The sequence below is a fragment of the Castor canadensis genome, chromosome 6 (genome assembly GCF_047511655.1).
Source record: "Castor canadensis chromosome 6, mCasCan1.hap1v2, whole genome shotgun sequence".
Classification (NCBI taxonomy): Eukaryota; Metazoa; Chordata; class Mammalia; order Rodentia; family Castoridae; genus Castor; species Castor canadensis.
The window spans coordinates 36,424,519-36,442,185 of record NC_133391.1 but is presented as its reverse complement, the minus strand read 5'-3'; positions in this window follow the sequence as shown (position 1 = coordinate 36,442,185).

Sequence of the window (17,667 nt, the reverse complement as noted above, 5' to 3'; positions counted from 1 at the left end):
TCTCTATAAAATTCTCATTGAGTACTTGTAGTATGTCTTCTTTTAAATTATTCTTGTAGGCTTCATTGGGTCCTTTGGCATAGTTTATCTTCATTTTGTTGGAGTCTGGCTCTGAGTTTCTGTTCTCTTCATTCCCCTCTGGTTCCTGTACTAATTTTTTGCTGTGGGGAAACTGGTTTCCTTGTTTTTTCTGTCTTCCTGTCATTGTCCTTGGTGTTGTTACTGTCCCTGTACTGTGTGTAATTAAGTATTTTCTAGCTTGTAATAATAACAATGGTAATATTGAGAATGGAAGAGTGAGCTGAGATGGAAAGCAAGAAGTTAAAGAAAAGGGGAGAACAAATATACAGACAAGAGGGAGAAAGCAGAACAAGGTATCAGACAAGAGAGTTTCAAAGGTATAAACAGGGAGTGTTAGTGTACTAATCGACAGTAAGCTGAACAGACAATAGAGTGACAGAAAGAGGATTGAAAATCAAAGATAAAAAAAATAAAAAATAAGTATATGAAAGTAATATCTATTTATAAAATGAATTAAAATAAAATGGAAAATAGAAAATTAAAAAAAACAAAAAAACCCAAAAAACCAAAAAACTTCCAAGTTTATATGCAATGCAATTTCAGTCTTAATAATTTGGATGTCCGTCTCAATCTCCAGTCCTGGAGTTGGTGCCTCAGATGTTGTTCTGTAGTTGTCTCATCAAAGGGGATGCATAAAGTAAAACAAAACTACACACTCACACACACACACACACACACACACAAAACCCCACCAAGTGTCCCCAGTTCAAATGCAATACAGTTTCAGTAAGTTTTTCGGCTTGCAGGTGTAATTCAGTTGTTCTCTCATCAAAGGTGGGGAGAAAAAGAAAAAAAAGCATCTGGAAGCAGTTCTGGGAGTGGTATCTGCAACTGTGGCTTGCCTGCCCGCTGCTCTCATCCTGTAGCTGGCGGCATTTTTATGCAGATCTCTGGGGTGAGCTAGCACTCACCTGGCCCCACAGGCTTTGTTTGCTCATAGTTCTCCTATGCGGGAGCCTCTGCTACAGGCTTTCCCCTTTCCAAGCACTGGGAAAGGTGACACTGCCCCTGCGTTGTCAGGCCTGCGTGTTTATTTACAGTTCATGTGGGAGGTGGGTCTTCCCCCCTCTCCTCTGAAGTTTTCCTCCCACTGCCACTTTCAGAAGCTTCCTGCTCCTGCTTATTGGGCGGTGCTGCTGCTCCTGCGGGCTGCCTTGTTTATTTACAGTTCACGTGGGAAGTGGGTCTTCCCTGCTCTCCTGTGGATTTTTACCTCCCTCCTCCACTGTCACAACCTTCCCCGCTCCTGGTTGCTGGGGGCACGCCCCGCTCCCGCCAGAGGCTCTCCGCTCACCTGGCTTGTTTATTTACAGACCCGGGAAGGATTCCCTTCCCCCAATCTTCAGCGCTCAAGGTGCCCCACCCTCTTTCCAGTGTGTCTTAACTGTTCTTATTGCTTATTACTCAGTTTCTCTTTTTTTCCCGGGTGGAGGTCAGTCTGTCCAGGGGGCTATGCTGCTCTGGCCCAGGCTTGTCTGTGGGGGTACCGCAGTACCGCAAAGCTCACCTGGTCCGTGTCTTCCCAAGCCGTATGGGCTCTGGCCACTCGCGGCCCCGGGGGCCTTCCTCGTTTCTATGTTTAACGTGAAGTGGAAATTCTCTGCGCCAGCTGGAGATTTGGAGGGGTCAAAGTTATGCCTTTTCTCAGTGATTATGCCTGCAACGTGTGTCTCCAGCGTCTCTCCAAGATTTCACTATAGGAGGGTCGCTTTCTGCTTCCTACCTCTAGCCGCCATCTTGGAATCCCACTATACATCTCTTTCCTTAGTTTCTGAACTTGTTGTTTTAATGATGATATGTCGTGGAGTAGTTCTATTTTGATCTGGTCTATTTTGTGTCTTGGAGGCCTCTTGCATCTGTATCGAACTAGATTTGTCTAGATTTGGGAAATTTTCCATTATTATTTTGCTGAATAGATTACGCATTCCCTTCGCTTGCACCTCTTCTCCTTCGATGCCCATGATTCTCAAGTTTGGTCTTTTGATGGAGTCAGTGAGTTCTTGCATTTTCTTTTCACAGGTCTTGAGTTGTTTAATTAACAGTTCTTCAGTTTTTCCTTTAGGTACCATTTCATCTTCAAGTTCTGAGATTCTGTCTTCTGTTTGTTCTATTCTGCTGGATTGGCCTTCCATTTTGTTTTGCAGTTCTGTTTCGTTCTTTGTTCTAAGGTTTTCCATATCTTGGCTGTTTTCCTCTTTAATAATGTCTATTTTTGTCCTGAGTTCATTTAACCATTTATTCTTCATGTTCTCTCTTTCACTTTGGTGTTTATACAGTGCTTCTATGGTTTCCTTTATTTCTTTTGCTTTTTCAAATTCTCTATTTTTGTTGTCTTGGATTTCTTGAGTGTCTCCTGTACATTTTGGTTGACCATATCCAGTATCATCTCTATATAATTCTCATTGAATACCTGTAGTATTTCTTATTTTAGATTATTCTTGTGGGCTTCATTGGGTTCTTTGGCATAGCTTATCTTCATTTTTTGGAGTCTGGTTCTGATTATCTGTTTTCTTCATTTGCCTCTGGTTCCTGTACTAATTTTTTGCTGTGGGGAAACTGGTTTCCCTGTTTTTTCTGTCTTCCCGTCATTGTCCTTGGTGTTGTTACTGTCCCTGTACTGTGTGCAATTAAGTATTTTCTGGCTTGTAATAATAGCAGTAGTTATATTTAGAATGGAAGAGTGAAAGGGGATGGAAAGCAAAGAAGTTAAAGGAAAATTGAAAAACACAGAAACAAGTAGAAAAAAAAAACCAAAACAAAGAAACAAACAGAAGGAGTTTCAAAGATATAAACAGGGACAGAGAGTGTACTAATCAACCATAAGCTGCAAACACATTAGAGAGACAGAGAGAGGATTGAAAATAAAAAGTAAAAAGAATAAAGATAAAAATAAAAATAAAAAAATAAGTAAATGAAAGATAAATAAATAAATAAATAAAAAAAAGGATATCCAAATTCAAATGCAATGCATTTTCAGTCTTCATAATTTTGGTGTTCATCCCTCAGCCTCCAATCCTGGAGATGGTGCCTCAGATGTTGTTCTCTAGTTGTCTCATCAAAGGGGAAAAATAGAAGAAAACCGCACTAATAAAAAAACCCCACAATTTGTCCCAAGTTCAAATGCAATACAGTTTCAGTTAGTTTTTCAGCATGCTGGTGTGTTCAGTTGTTTTCTCATCAAAGGTAGGGAGAGAGGAAAAAAAAGAGTCTGGAGACAGGTCTGTGGGCTATCTGTGGCTGTGGCTTGCCTGCCCGCTGCTGTCAGCCTGCTGTTTCTGGAGGCTGCATAAATAACACATTTATGCAGATCTCTGGGATGAGCTTAACACTCACCTGGCCCTGCAGGCTTTGTTTACTCAGAGTTCTCCTGTGCATGAGCCTCTGCTACAAGCTTTCCCCTTTCCAAGCACACTGGGAGGGGTGACACCTCACCCGCTTTCTCAGGCCCGCATGTTTATTTACAGTTCATATGGGAAGTGAGTCTTCTCCCTTTCCTGTGGAGATTTCCTCTCATCGCCGCTTTTACAAGATTTCCCGCTCCTGATTGCTGGGCATGTGCTGTTGCTCCTTCTGGCCCACGTGTTTGTTTACAGTTCACCTGGGTAGTGGGTCTTCCCCCCTCTCCTGGTTGCTGTGTGTGCACTGCTGCTCCCGCCCTCTCTGGCCAGGCCCAGCTTGTTTATTTACAGTTCTGTGAGGGATTCCCCTTTCCCCCTCTTCATCGCTCAGGGTACCTCACCCTCTTTGCTATGTGTCTTTATTGTTCTTATTGTTTATTACTCAGTTTCTCTTTTTTCCCTGGGTGGGGATCAGTCTGTCCAGGGGGCTTTGCTAATCTGGCCCAGGGTTGTCTGTGGAAGTACCGTGTACCACTTAGCTCACCTTGTGGTCCACGTCTTCCCAAGCCGTCTGGGTGCAGGCATCTGGTGGCTGCCCAGGGGCCCTCCTAGTTTCTCTGTTCAACATGAAGTGGAGATTCTCTGTGCAGGCTGGAGGTGTGGAGGGGTCAAAGTTTTGCCTCTTCTCCGTGGCCTTGCCTGCAAGGTGTGTCTCCAGCGTCTCTCCAAGATTTCACTTTAGAAGGTATGCTTTCTGCTTCCTCTCTTTAGCTGCCATCTTGGAATCTCCCTGTATTATGCTTCTTTTGGATGGAATATTCTATGTTAAGTCTATTTGATCTGAAGTGTTTCTTAATTCCAAAATTTGTTGATTTTTTAAATGGATGATCTGTCTATTGATGAGAATAGGGTATTAAAGTCACCACTATTGTTGTATTTGAACCTATTTGTCCCTTTATATTCAGTAGCATTTGTTTTATAAAATTGGGTGTTCTGAACCAGGTATTGTGCATGACAGTAAACTCAGGAAGTGGAAACAGGAGAATTCATGAGTTTGAAGGTGGTATGGGTTACAATAGTGAACTCAAGGCCAGGCTGAGCTACAGTGAAATCTTGTCTCAAAAATTGTTTGGGAGTTTCAATTTTTGGTACATATATATTTACTATTGTCACATCCTCTTCGTGGGTTGTTACATATACTAATATGTAATGATCGTCTCTGTGTCTTCTGATTGATTTTGGCTTGAAGTCTGTTTTTCAGGTAAGAGTATACCTACTTCTGCTTTCTTCCAGCTTCTGTTTACCTGGAAGATAATTTTTCATCCTTTTGCTTTTAGTTTGTGCATGTCTTTGCCAGTGAGGCATGTTTCTTGCAGACAGAAAATTGTTATGTATTGTTTTTTGATCCAAACATCCAGTCTTCATCTTTTAACTGGAAAATTAAGACTATTTAAATTTAAAGTTAATATTGAAAAGTATTTACTTGTTCTCATCATTTTGTAGTTTTTCTTCTGATTGTTTTGATTAATCCATGTTCATTTCTATCTCCTCTTTTTATCTTAGAGATTTGATGGTTTACTGAACTAGTTAGTTTTTAATTATTTTCACATCTTCACTTGCTTGTCCAATATTCCAGCATGATTTATTCTTTCTTGTGCATTCAAGATTGTGTTTGTATTACTCTTTTGGGTGTAGGATTTCTTTAAATATATTCTGTAATGCTGATTTAGTGTAATTCTTCACTTTGTGTGTATCTTGGAAGGTTTTTATTTCTCTTTTGATCTTGAAGGACAACTTTGCTGGATATAATACTCTAAGTTAGCAGTTATTTTCTTTCTAGGCCTGAAACCTCACCATTTCATAAAACTTTCTGTTGAGAAGTTTGCTGTAATTCTGATGGACTTGCCCTTATATGTGAATTGGCATTTCTCTCTGGCCTGTTTTAATATTCTTCCTATGTTCTGAATTTTTGTCAGTCTATTATGTGTAATGGAGAGATTGTTTTGAACATGTCTATTTGAAGTTTACTGTTTCCTATACCTGGGTATGTATCTATTTTTCCTAAGATTTCAGAATTTTTCTTCTGTTTCTTAACTGAATATGCTTTTAATGTCTTTAACTTGTACTTTCTTGCTTTTGTATAGGCAAAAATTGTTTGGCTTTGTCTTTTAATGTTGTCCCAGAGGTCTTGAATATTTTGCTAATGACCTCTGGGACAACATTAAAACATGAATTTGTTCTAATTTTCAACCTTGTATTCCAGACCCAATATCATGCCTTATGCATAATCAACTGTATTTATGAGGCTTTCAGTTTAGTTTTTATTTGATTCATTGAGCTTTTCAAATATAAGACTTCTGTTTGATTTTTTCAGAGCCTCTATTTAATTACTCTTTAATAGTCTGAATTGTCTATTTCATTTAGCTGTTCACTTGTATCTTCTCTTAGTTTTTCTAAAATTTTATTTTATCATTTTTACATTTACTTACATGTACATACATTATTTGGGCCCCCTCTCCCTCTCCATCCTCTGAGTTTGTTGAGCATTTTTATTTAAAAATTTTTTCATTAGATTTATTGAAGAATTATGTCTTGCAGTACATTGTGATTGTTGGTCATTTTTATAACCATTCTTTTGAATTCTTTGGGGTTTCTTCCATTTCAGAATCACTGGATTTAGTTTCTGTGTAATTGTTAACTTTTGAGGAGCTTGCTGCCATGTCTTTTCATATTTTTTATATTTAGATTTGTATGCCATTGGGATGAAAATCTCTTATACTGTTATGTGAAGATCTTCTCAAGGTTTTCTCTTTTAGTGTCCTGGTGCATCAGCCTGTTATATAGAGATGAGTGTACTTCCAAGTGGACTTTATTGTGTGATTTCCCTGTGACTACTTGACTATTTTGGCTGTGATTAGAAATTTGATACAGCTCTTATTTTGACAAAGTCTGAGTGACTCACTTTCTTAGTATATCTCACAGGAATGGAATCCTTTAAGTCATGTGTGTTGTAAATAGTAGAATATATGTGGTGTACCATCCATGATTACTTCTTCAGTTTAGTTTGCACTGTGCAGTCTGGAAGTGTATGGATGACCTATATTGTGTTTTTTTTGTAGGTGTGTCTATAGCAGTTGTATTATTTATCTCTTCTCTTGCGAAGGAAATAAATATTTTGGAGCCCATCTTCAAGGCTCAGCCATGGTCCAGTCATTACCCAGGGAGTTTTAGTTCCCCTACTGTTTAGATTGACTTATCTGTGAACGTTCAAGCACAGCTAAGTCACCATGTGGGTATGTCATAATGGGTGTTATTTCTCTCATTTGGGCTTGTATGTTATTCTGTGACAGAGCACTTACCAAGCATGCTCACTATACTAGGTTTGACTCCCCAAAATTCTCAAAGGAAAAAAAGAAGTCAAGTCATTCTTCCACATAAGCAAACTAGACATAGAGATCCAGTAAATATCAAACAAAAAGCATACAAATGCAAGGATAATATAAAATGCACTTAGAATTTTAAAAATAAATAAAATTATACCAAATAAAACAGAGGAAAATATAAAACGACAGATGGTGGAAGTAAACTAAATTAAGAAGGAAAAACAGATTAACAGATGGAGGACTTAAAGAAATGGTAAAAATTAGAAAGAAGAAGGGAAAAGAGAAGGTATGGCAAAATCCAATTAAAGAATGATAATAAAATGAAGAAAGTTAAAAGCATGGAAAAATAACAAGAAATAGGACTACAAATAAAGATAATAGAAGCTAATATAGATTAAGGAAAAGAGAAAGAACAAATAACTGAAACAGAAACAAAGGGAAAAAAAAGACAAAGTAACTAGTTAAAATTCTTATTTTTGGTCTTCTGAGTCTGGCTAACCTCACTCAGAATGATGTTCTCCAGTTTCATCCATTTACTTGCAAATGATAAGATTTCTTTTTTCTTTATGGCTGAGTAAAATTCCATTGTGTGTAAATACCACATTTTCTTGATCCATTCATCAGTAGTGGGGCATCTTGGTTGTTTCCATAACTTGGCTATTGTGAATAGTGTTGCAATAAACATGGGTGTGCAGGTCCTTTTGGAGTAACCTGTGTTGCATTACTTTGGATATATCCCCAGGAGTGGGACTGCTGGATCATATGAAGCCTCCGTTTTTTTTTTTCCAGAGTGGTTGCACCAGCTTGTATTCCCATCAGCAGTGTATGAGGGTTCCTTTTTCCCCACATCCTCACCAACACATGTTGGTGGTGGTGTATATTCTCCCTCATATGAGGTCTTTAGATCTAGGGCAAATACTGCAATATTGTAGGACTTGGTTTACATGACAAGGGGAAAACATACATGGGAGGTACGGGATTAGATAGAAAACCCAAAACATGAAAGCATTTGATGTCCTCACTCCAGAGAAGTTAATACAGAAACCTTAAAGTGACAGAGGTCAACACGAGAAGGGGATTAGGAACCATTGTAAAGATCAGTTAGAGATGAATCACCCTGGGTTGTAACACATTTGTACATGAAAGCAATGCTAGGAATCTCTCTGTATAGCTGTCCTTATCTCAGCTAGCAAAAATGCGATGTCTTTCTTATTATTGCTTATTTCTACTCTTCAATGGAACTGGAGAAAAGCACAGAACAGGTTCTGCCTGGAAGGGAGGGGGGATCAGGGGAGAGAGTGGGGGCAGGGGCAGAAGGGAGAAATGACCTAAACAATGTATGCACATGTGAATAAATGAATAAAAAAATTCCTCCTAGCCTAAGAACTTGGACTAGGGAGGCTTGATTCAGAGTCTTGTAATATTAGAGTCTCCCAAGTAAGGGACTTTACTCTTTTGAAGAACCTACATACTGATTTCCATAGTGGCTGCACTAATTTACATTCTCACCCACAATGTATAAGTGTTCCTTCTTCTCTCATCTTCACCAGCGTTTTTTTTTTCAATAAGTTTGACAGTGCTGGGCTGTTGTGGTCATTGTTAAATCCTTCTCAGTTTCTGTCATGGTAAATTCATGAGCCACTGCAGTGAGACTGTCTTAGTGATCAAGTTTTGCCTGTGTGTGGATCTTGGTTGGCAGGTAATCACCCTCTCCCAAGACCCTCAGATTGTGTTTCCTGCATCAGGGACAAAGACTGGGACATGATAAGACTCTTTTTTCCCCTTTGGAAATTGCCTTTTCTTTTTTATTACTGTTTTTTATTAGTGTATATTAATTGCACAAAGTAATGGGTTTCATTATGACATTTTCATGCATGCATATGCTATACTTGGATCACATTCACCCATTATTACCCTTTCTTGTCCCACCTCCCACCTCTCCATTTCCTTTATTCTTTCTTAATAGCTCCTCTTCTACTTATTTTATTTTTTTGCAATTTAGATTGTGCATATAAGAGAAAATATGTGATATTTGTTTTTCTGAGTCTGGCTTATTTTGCTTAACCTGATGGTCTCTAGTTTTACTCATTTTCTTGAAATGATACAACTTTATTCCTTATGGCTGAATAAAATGCCATTTTATATATATATATATACATATATATATATATATATATATATATATATATATATATATATATATATATATATGTATATATATATCACATTGTCTTTATCCAATCACCCATTGATGGGCACCTAAGCTGATTCCATGACTTGGCTATTGGTAATAATGCAGTGATAAACACAGTTGTGCAGGTTTCCCTGTTATATGCTTAATTTGATCCCTGCATATGGTATACACAGAAATATGCCCTGGGATGTATCAAATGGTAGTTCTAGATTTAGTTTTCTGAGGAACTATGATACTGATTCCCATAATTACTGCACCAATTTACCACCAACAGTGTATAAGGATTCCTTTTTTTCCCCTGCATCTTAGTCAACATTTGTTGTTTTTAAAAATAGTTTTATCATATATTTGAATTATCATATATTAATAAAGCAAGGGGGTCTGAAAATGACACAATTCATTTCTCTTAATAGCTGAGTAAATTTCCATGGTATGTAGGCATATACAGGTGTGTATATACATGTGTTGTGTATATGTGTGTGTGTCTCAGGGTATATATAAAATTTTCCTTATCTGTTCATCGGGTGTTGAGCACCTTGGTTGATTGCACAGTTTAGCTATTCTGAAAAGAGCTGCAAAAAACATGGATAAGCTGGTATCTCTCTTGTATATTGATTTACATTCTTTTGGATATATGCCCAAGAGTGGTATGGTGAGGTCATATGTTTTAGTTTTTTTTTTTTTTTTTTTTATATATCTACTTACTTCTTGTTTGTGAGCTTTCTGGATTTAGAGACTACATCTTTTTTTCTGGGATTTTTTTCATTAGTATGCATTAATAATACAAGGGAGGTTTATTGTGATATTTCTATACAATGTACTTTTTTTTTTCATTTTCTTTTATTATTCATATGTGCATACAAGGCTTGGTTCATTTCTCCCCCCTGCCCCCACCCTCTCCCTCTCTCCCCCCTCAATACCCAGCAGAAACTATTTTGCCCTTATTTCTAATTTTGTTGTAGAGAGAGTATAAGCAATAATAGGAAGGAACAAGGGTTTTTGCTGGTTGAGATAAGGATAGCTATACAGGGCATTGACTCACATTGATTTCCTGTGCGTGGGTGTTACCTTCTAGGTTAATTCTTTTTGATCTAACCTTTTCTCTAGTTCCTGGTCCCCTTTTCCTATTGGCCTCAGTTGCTTTAAGGTATCTGCTTTAGTTTCTCTGCATTAAGGGCAACAAATGCTAGCTAGTTTTTTAGGTGTCTTACCTATCCTCACCCCTTCCTTGTGTGCTCTCGCTTTTATCATGTGCTCATAGTCCAATCCCCTTGTTGTGTTTGCCCTTGATCTAATGTCCATATATGAGGGAGAACATACGATTTTTGGTCTTTTGGGCCAGGCTAACCTCACTCAGAATGATGTTCTCCAATTCCATCCATTTACCAGCGAATGATAACATTTCGTTCTTCTTCATGGCTGCATAAAATTCCATTGTGTATAGATACCACATTTTCTTAATCCATTCGTCAGTGCTGGGGCATCTTGGCTGTTTCCATAACTTGGCTATTGTGAATAGTGCCACAATAAACATGGATGTGCAGGTGCCTCTGGAGTAACAGTCTTTTGGGTATATCCCCAAGAGTGGTATTGCTGGATCAAATGGTAGATCGATGTCCAGCTTTTTAAGTAGCCTCCAAATTTTTTTCCAGAGTGGTTGTACTAGTCTACATTCCCACCAACAGTGTAAGAGGGTTCCTTTTTCCCCGCATCCTCGCCAACACCTGTTGTTGGTGGTGTTGCTGATGATGGCTATTCTAACAGGGGTGAGGTGGAATCTTAGTGTGGTTTTAATTTGCATTTCCTTTATTGCTAGAGATGGTGAGCATTTTTTCATGTGTTTTCTGGCCATTTGAATTTCTTCTTTTGAGAAAGTTCTGTTTAGTTCACATGCCCATTTCTTTATTGGTTCATTAGTTTTGGGAGAATTTAGTTTTTTAAGTTCCCTGTATATTCTGGTTATCAGTCCTTTGTCTGATGTATAATTGGCAAATATTTTCTCCCACTCTGTGGGTGTTCTCTTCAGTTTAGAGACCATTTCTTTTGATGAACAGAAGCTTTTTAGTTTTATGAGGTCCCATTTATCTATGCTATCTCTTAGTTGCTGTGCTGCTGGGGTTTCATTGAGAAAGTTCTTACCTATACCTACTAACTCCAGAGTATTTCCTATTCTTTCTTGTATCAACTTAAGAGTTTGGGGTCTGATATTAAGATCCTTGATCCATTTTGAGTTAATCTTGGTATAGGGTGATATACATGGATCTAGTTTCAGTTTTTTGCAGACTGCTAACCAGTTTTCCCAGCAGTTTTTGTTGAAGAGGCTGCTATTTCTCCATCATATATTTTTAGCTCCTTTGTCAAAGACAAGTTGCTTATAGTTGTGTGGCTTCATATCTGGGTCCTCTATTCTGTTCCACTGGTCTTCATGTCTGTTTTTGTGCCAGTACCATGCTGTTTTTATTATTATTGCTTTGTAATATAGTTTGAAGTCAGGTATTGTGATACCTCCTGCATTGTTCTTTTGACTGAGTATTGCCTTGGCTATTCGTGGCCTCTTGTATTTCCATATAAATTTCACAGTAGATTTTTCAATCTCTTTAATGAATGTCATTGGAATTTTGATGGGAATTGCATTAAACATGTAGATTACTTTGGGGAGTATCGACATTTTTACTATGTTGATTCTACCAATCCATGAGCATGGGAGATCTCTCCACTTTCTATAGTCTTCCTCAATCTCTTTCTTCAGAAGTGTATAGTTTTCCTTGTAGAGGTCTTTCACATCTTTTGTTAGGTTTACACCTAGGTATTTGATTTTTTTTGAGGCTATTGTAAATGGAATTGTTTTCATACATTCTTTTTCCGTTTGCTCATTGTTAGTGTATAGAAATGCTAATGATTTTTCTATGTTGATTTTATATCCTGCTACCTTGCTATAGCTATTGATGATGTCTAGAGGCTTCTGAGTCGAGTTTTTTGGGTCTTTAAGGTATAGGATCATGTCGTCTGCAAATAGGGATATTTTGACAGTTTCTTTACCTATTTGTATTCCTTTTATTCCTTCTTCTTGCCTAATTGCTCTGGCTAGGAATTCCAGTACTATGTTGAATAGGAGTGGAGATAGTGGGCATCGTTGTCTGGTTCCTGATTTTAGAGGGAATGGTTTTAATTTTTCTCCGTTAAGTATAATGCTGGCTGTAGGATTGTCATATATAGCTTTTATAATGTTGAGGAACTTTCCTTCTTTTCCTAGTTTTCTTAGAGCTTTTATCATGAAATGATGTTGGATCTTATCAAAGGCTTTTTCTGCATCTATTGAGATGATCAAGTGGTTTTTGTCTTTGCTTCTGTTAATGTGGTTTATTACGTTTATTGATTTTCACATGTTGAACCATCCCTGCATCCCTGGGATGAAGCCTACTTGGTCGTGGTGAATAATCTTTTTGATGTGTTGCTGAATTCTGTTTGCCATTATTTTGTTGAGGATTTTTGCATCAATGTTCATTAAGGAGATTGGTCTATAGTTCTCCTTTTTGGAGGTGTCTTTGCCTGGTTTTGGGATAAGTGTAATAGTGGCTTCATAAAATGTGTTTGGCAGTTTTCCTTCCCTTTCTATTTCGTGGAGCAGTTTAAGGAGGGTTGGTATCAGTTCTTCTTTAAAGGTCTGGTAGAGCGAGGATGCGGGGAAAAAGGAACCCTCTTACACTGTTGGTGGGAATGTAGACTAGTACAACCACTCTGGAAAAAAATTTGGAGGCTACTTAAAAAGCTGGACATCGATCTACCATTTGATCCAGCAATACCACTCTTGGGGATATACCCAAAAGACTGTTACTCCAGAGGCACCTGCACATCCATGTTTATTGCGGCACTATTCACAATAGCCAAGTTATGGAAACAGCCAAGATGCCCCACCACTGACGAATGGATTAAGAAAATGTGGTATCTATACACAATGGAATTTTACGCAGCCATGAAGAAGAACGAAATGTTATCATTCGCTGGTAAATGGATGGAATTGGAGAACATCATTCTGAGTGAGGTTAGCCTGGCTCAAAAGACCAAAAATCGTATGTTCTCCCTCATATGTGGACATTAGATCAAGGGCAAACACAACAAGGGGATTGGACTATGAGCACATGATAAAAGCGAGAGCACACAAGGGAGGGGTGAGGATAGGTAAGACACCTAAAAAACTAGCTAGCATTTGTTGCCCTTAATGCAGAGAAACTAAAGCAGATACCTTAAAGCAACTGAAGCCAATAGGAAAAGGGGACCAGGAACTAGAGAAAAGGTTAGATCAAAAAGAATTAACCTAGAAGGTAACACCCACGCACAGGAAATCAATGTGAGTCAATGCCCTGTATAGCTATCCTTATCTCAACCAGCAAAACCCCTTGTTCCTTCCTATTATTGCTTATACTCTCTCTACAACAAAATTAGAGATAAGGGCAAAATAGTTTCTGCTGGGTATTGAGGGGGGGAGCGGGAGGGGGTGGAGTGGGTGGTAAGGGAGGGGGTGGGGGCAGGGGGGAGAAATAAACCAAGCCTTGTATGCACATATGAATAATAAAAGAAAAATGAAAAAAAAAAAAAGGCTTCTCCAATTGGAGCCCAGCCTGGCCTTCATGGGCTCCTCTAAAGGTGGTCAAATAAAGAAAAAAAAAAAAATAAAGGTCTGGTAGAATTCAGCAGAGAATCCATCAGGTCCTGGACTTTTCTTTTTGGGGAGACTCTTGATTTCTGCTTCAATTTCATTTTGTGTTATAGGTCTATTCAGGTGATTAATTTCCTCTTGGTTCAGTTTTGGATGATCATATGTATCTCGAAATCTGTCCATTTCTTTTAGATTTTCAAATTTATTTGAATATAGGTTCTCAAAGTAGTCTCTGATGATTTCCTGGACTTCCATGGTGTTTGTTGTTATCTCCCCTTTTGCATTCCTGATTCTACTAATTTGGGTTTTTTCTCTCCTCATTTTAGTCAGGTTTGCCAGGGGTCTATCGATCTTGTTTATTTTTTCAAAGAACCAACTTTTTGTTTCATTAATTCTTTGTATGGTTTTTTTGGTTTCTATTTCATTGATTTCAGCTCTTATTTTTAATTTCTCTCCTTCTATTTGTTTTGGGATTTGCTTGTTCTTATTTTTCTAGGAGTTTGAGATGTATCATTAGGTCATTGATTTGGGATCTTTCAGTCTTTTTAATATATGCACTCATGGCTATTAACTTTCCTCTCAAGACTGCCTTAGCTGTGTCCCATAGGTTCCGGTAGGTTGTGTTTTCATTTTCATTGACTTCCAGGAACTTTTTAATTTCCTCTTTTATTGCATTGATGATCCATTCTTCATTAAGTAATGAGTTATTTAGTTTCCAGCTGTTTGCATGTTTTTTGTCTTTACTTTTGTTGTTGAGTTCTACTTTTACTGCCTTGTGGTCAGATAGTATGCACAATATTATTTCTATTTTCTTATATTTGCTGAGGCTTGCTTTGTGCCCTAGGATATGATCTATTTTGGAGAAGGTTCCATGGGCTGCTGAGAAGAATGTATATTGTGTAGAGGTTGGATGAAATGTTCTGTAGACAACTACTAGGTCCATTTGATCTATTGTATATTTTAGATCTTGGATTTCTTTATTGAGTTTTTGTTTGGATGACCTATCTATTGATGATAATGGGGTGTTAAAGTCTCCCACAACCACTGTGTTGGCATTTATATATGCTTTTAGGTCTTTCATGGTATGTTTGATGAAATTGGGTGCGTTGACATTGGGTGTGTACAGATTGATGATTATTATTTCCTTTTGGTCTATTTCCCCTTTTATTAGTATGGAATGTCCTTCTTTATCTCGTTTGATCAATGTAGGTTTGAAGTCTACTTTGTCAGAGATAAGTATTGCTACCCCTGCCTGTTTTCGGGGGCCATTGGCTTGGTAAATCTTCTTCCAGCCTTTCATCCTAAGCATATGCTTATTTCTGTCGGTGAGATGAGTCTCCTGTAAGCAACAAATTGTTGGATCTTCTTTTTTAATCCATTTTGTCAAACGGTGTCTTTTGATGGGTGAATTAAGTCCATTAACATTAAGCGTTAGTACTGATAGGTATGTGGTGATTCCTGCCATTTAGTTGTCTTAGTTGTTTGAAAGTTTGATTGTGTGTACCTAACTTGATGTTACTCTCTACTGTCTTGCTTTTTCTTATCCTGTGGTTTGGTGCTGCCTGCCTTTTCATGGTTAAGTTGGGTGTCACTTTCTGTGTGCAGGATCCCTTGCAGAATCTTTTGTAATGGTGGCTTTGTGGTCACATATTGTTTTAGTTTCTGCTTATCATGGAAGACTTTTATTGCTCCATCTATTTTGAATGTTAGCTTTGCTGGGTAGAGTATCCTGGGGTTGAAATTATTTTCATTCAGTGCCCGGAAGATCTCACCCCACGCTCTTCTTGCTTTTAATGTTTCTGTTGAGAAGTCTGCTGTGATTTTGATGGGTTTACCTTTGTATGTTACTTGTTTTTTCTCTCTTGCAGACTTCAATATTCTTTCCTTAGTTTCTGAACTTGTTGTTTTAATGATGATATGTCGTGGAGTAGTTCTATTTTGATCTGGTCTGTTTGGTGTCCTGGAGGCCTCTTGCATCTGTATGGGAATATCTTTCTGTAGATTTGGGAAATTTTCCGTTATTATTTTGTTGAATATATTACGCATTCCCTTTGCTTGTACCTCTTCTCCTTCTTCGATGCCCATGATTCTCAAGTTTGGTCTTTTGATGGAGTCAGTGAGTTCTTGCATTTTCTTTTCACAGGTCTTGAGTTGTTTAATTAATAGTTCTTCGGTTTTTCCTTTAATTACCATTTCATCTTCAAGTTCTGAGATTCTGTCTTCTGTTTGTTCTATTCTGCTGGATTGGCCTTCCATTTTGTTTTGCAGTTCTGTTTCATTGTTTTTTCTGAGGTTTTCCATATCCTGGCAGTTTTCCTCTTTAATGTTGTCTATTTTTGTCCTGAGTTCATTTATCCGTTTTTCATGGTGTTCTCTCTTTCACTTTGGTGTTTATACAGTGCTTCTGTGGTTTCCTTTATTTCTTCTTTTGCTTTTTCAAATTCTCTATTTTTATTGTCTTGGAATTTCTTGAGTGTCTCCTGTACATTTTGGTTGACCCTATCCAGTATCATCTCTATAAAATTCTCATTGAGTACTTGTAATATGTCTTCTTTTAAATTATTCTTGTGGGCTTCATTGGGTACTTTGGCATAGTTTATCTTCATTTTGTTGGAGTCTGGATCTGAGTTTCTGTTCTCTTCATTCCCCTCTGGTTTCTGTACTAATTTTTTGCTGTGGGGAAACTGGTTTCCTTGTTTTTTCTGTCTTCCTGTCATTGTCCTTGGTGTTGTTACTGTCCCTGTACTGTGTGCAATTAAGTATTTTTTAGCTTGTAATAATAACAATGGTAATATTTAGAATGGAAGGTTGAGCTGAGATGGAAAGCAAGAAGTTAAAGAAAAGGGGAAAACAAATATACAGACAAGAGGGAGAAAGCAGAATAAGATATCAGACAAGAGAGTTTCAAAGGTATAAACAGGGAGTGTTAGTGTAGTAATCGACAGTAACCTGAACAGACATTAGAGAGACAGAGAGAAGATTGAAAATCAAAGATAAAAAAATAAAAAATAAGTAAATGAAAGTAATATTTCTATATAAAAATGAATAAAATAAAATGGAAAATAAAAAAAAAACCCAAAAAACTTCCAAGTTTATATGCAATGCAGTTTCAGTCTTAATAATTTGGGTGTCTGTTTCAATCTCCAGTCCTGGAGTTGGTGCCTCAGATGTTGTTCTGTAGTTGTCTCATTAAAGGGGATGCATAAAGTAGAACAAAACTACACACTCACACACACACACACACAAAAAGCCCCACCAAGTGTCCCCAGTTCAAATGCAATACAGTTTCAGTAAGTTTTTCGGCTTGCAGGTGTAATTCGGTTGTTCTCTCATCAAAGGTAGGGAGAAAAAGAAAAAAAAGTATCTGGAGACAGTTCTGAGGGTGGTATCTGCACCTGTGGCTTGCCTGCCTGCTGCTCTCAGCCTGTAGCTGGCGGCGTTATTTATGCAGATCTCTGGGGTGAACTTAGCACTCACCTGGTCCCACAGGCTTTGTTTGCTCAGAGTTCTCCTGTGCGGGAGCCTCTGCTACAGGCTTTCCCCTTTCCAAGCACTGGGAAAGGTGACACTGCCCCCGCGTTGTCAGGCCTGCATGTTTATTTACAGTTCATGTGGGAGGTGGGTCTTCCCCCACTCTCCTCTGAAGTTTTCCTCCCACTGCCACTTTCAGCAGCTTTCCTGCTCCTGCTTACTGGGCGGTGCTGCTGCTCCTGCCGGCCGCCATGTTTGTTTACAGTTCACGTGGGAAGTGGGTCTTTCCTCCTGCACTCTCACAAGCTTCCCCGCTCCTGGTTGCTGGGCACGCGCCCTGCTCCCGCCAGAGCCTCTCTGGCCCGCCCGGCTTGTTTATTTACAGTCCCGGGAAGGATTCCCTTCCCCCAATCTTCAGCGCTCAGGGCACCCCACCCTCTTTCCAGTGTGTCTTAACTGTTCTTATTGCTTATTACTCAGTTTCTCTTTTTTTCCCGGGTGGAGGTCAGTCTGTCCAGGGGGCTATGCTGCTCTGGCCCAGGC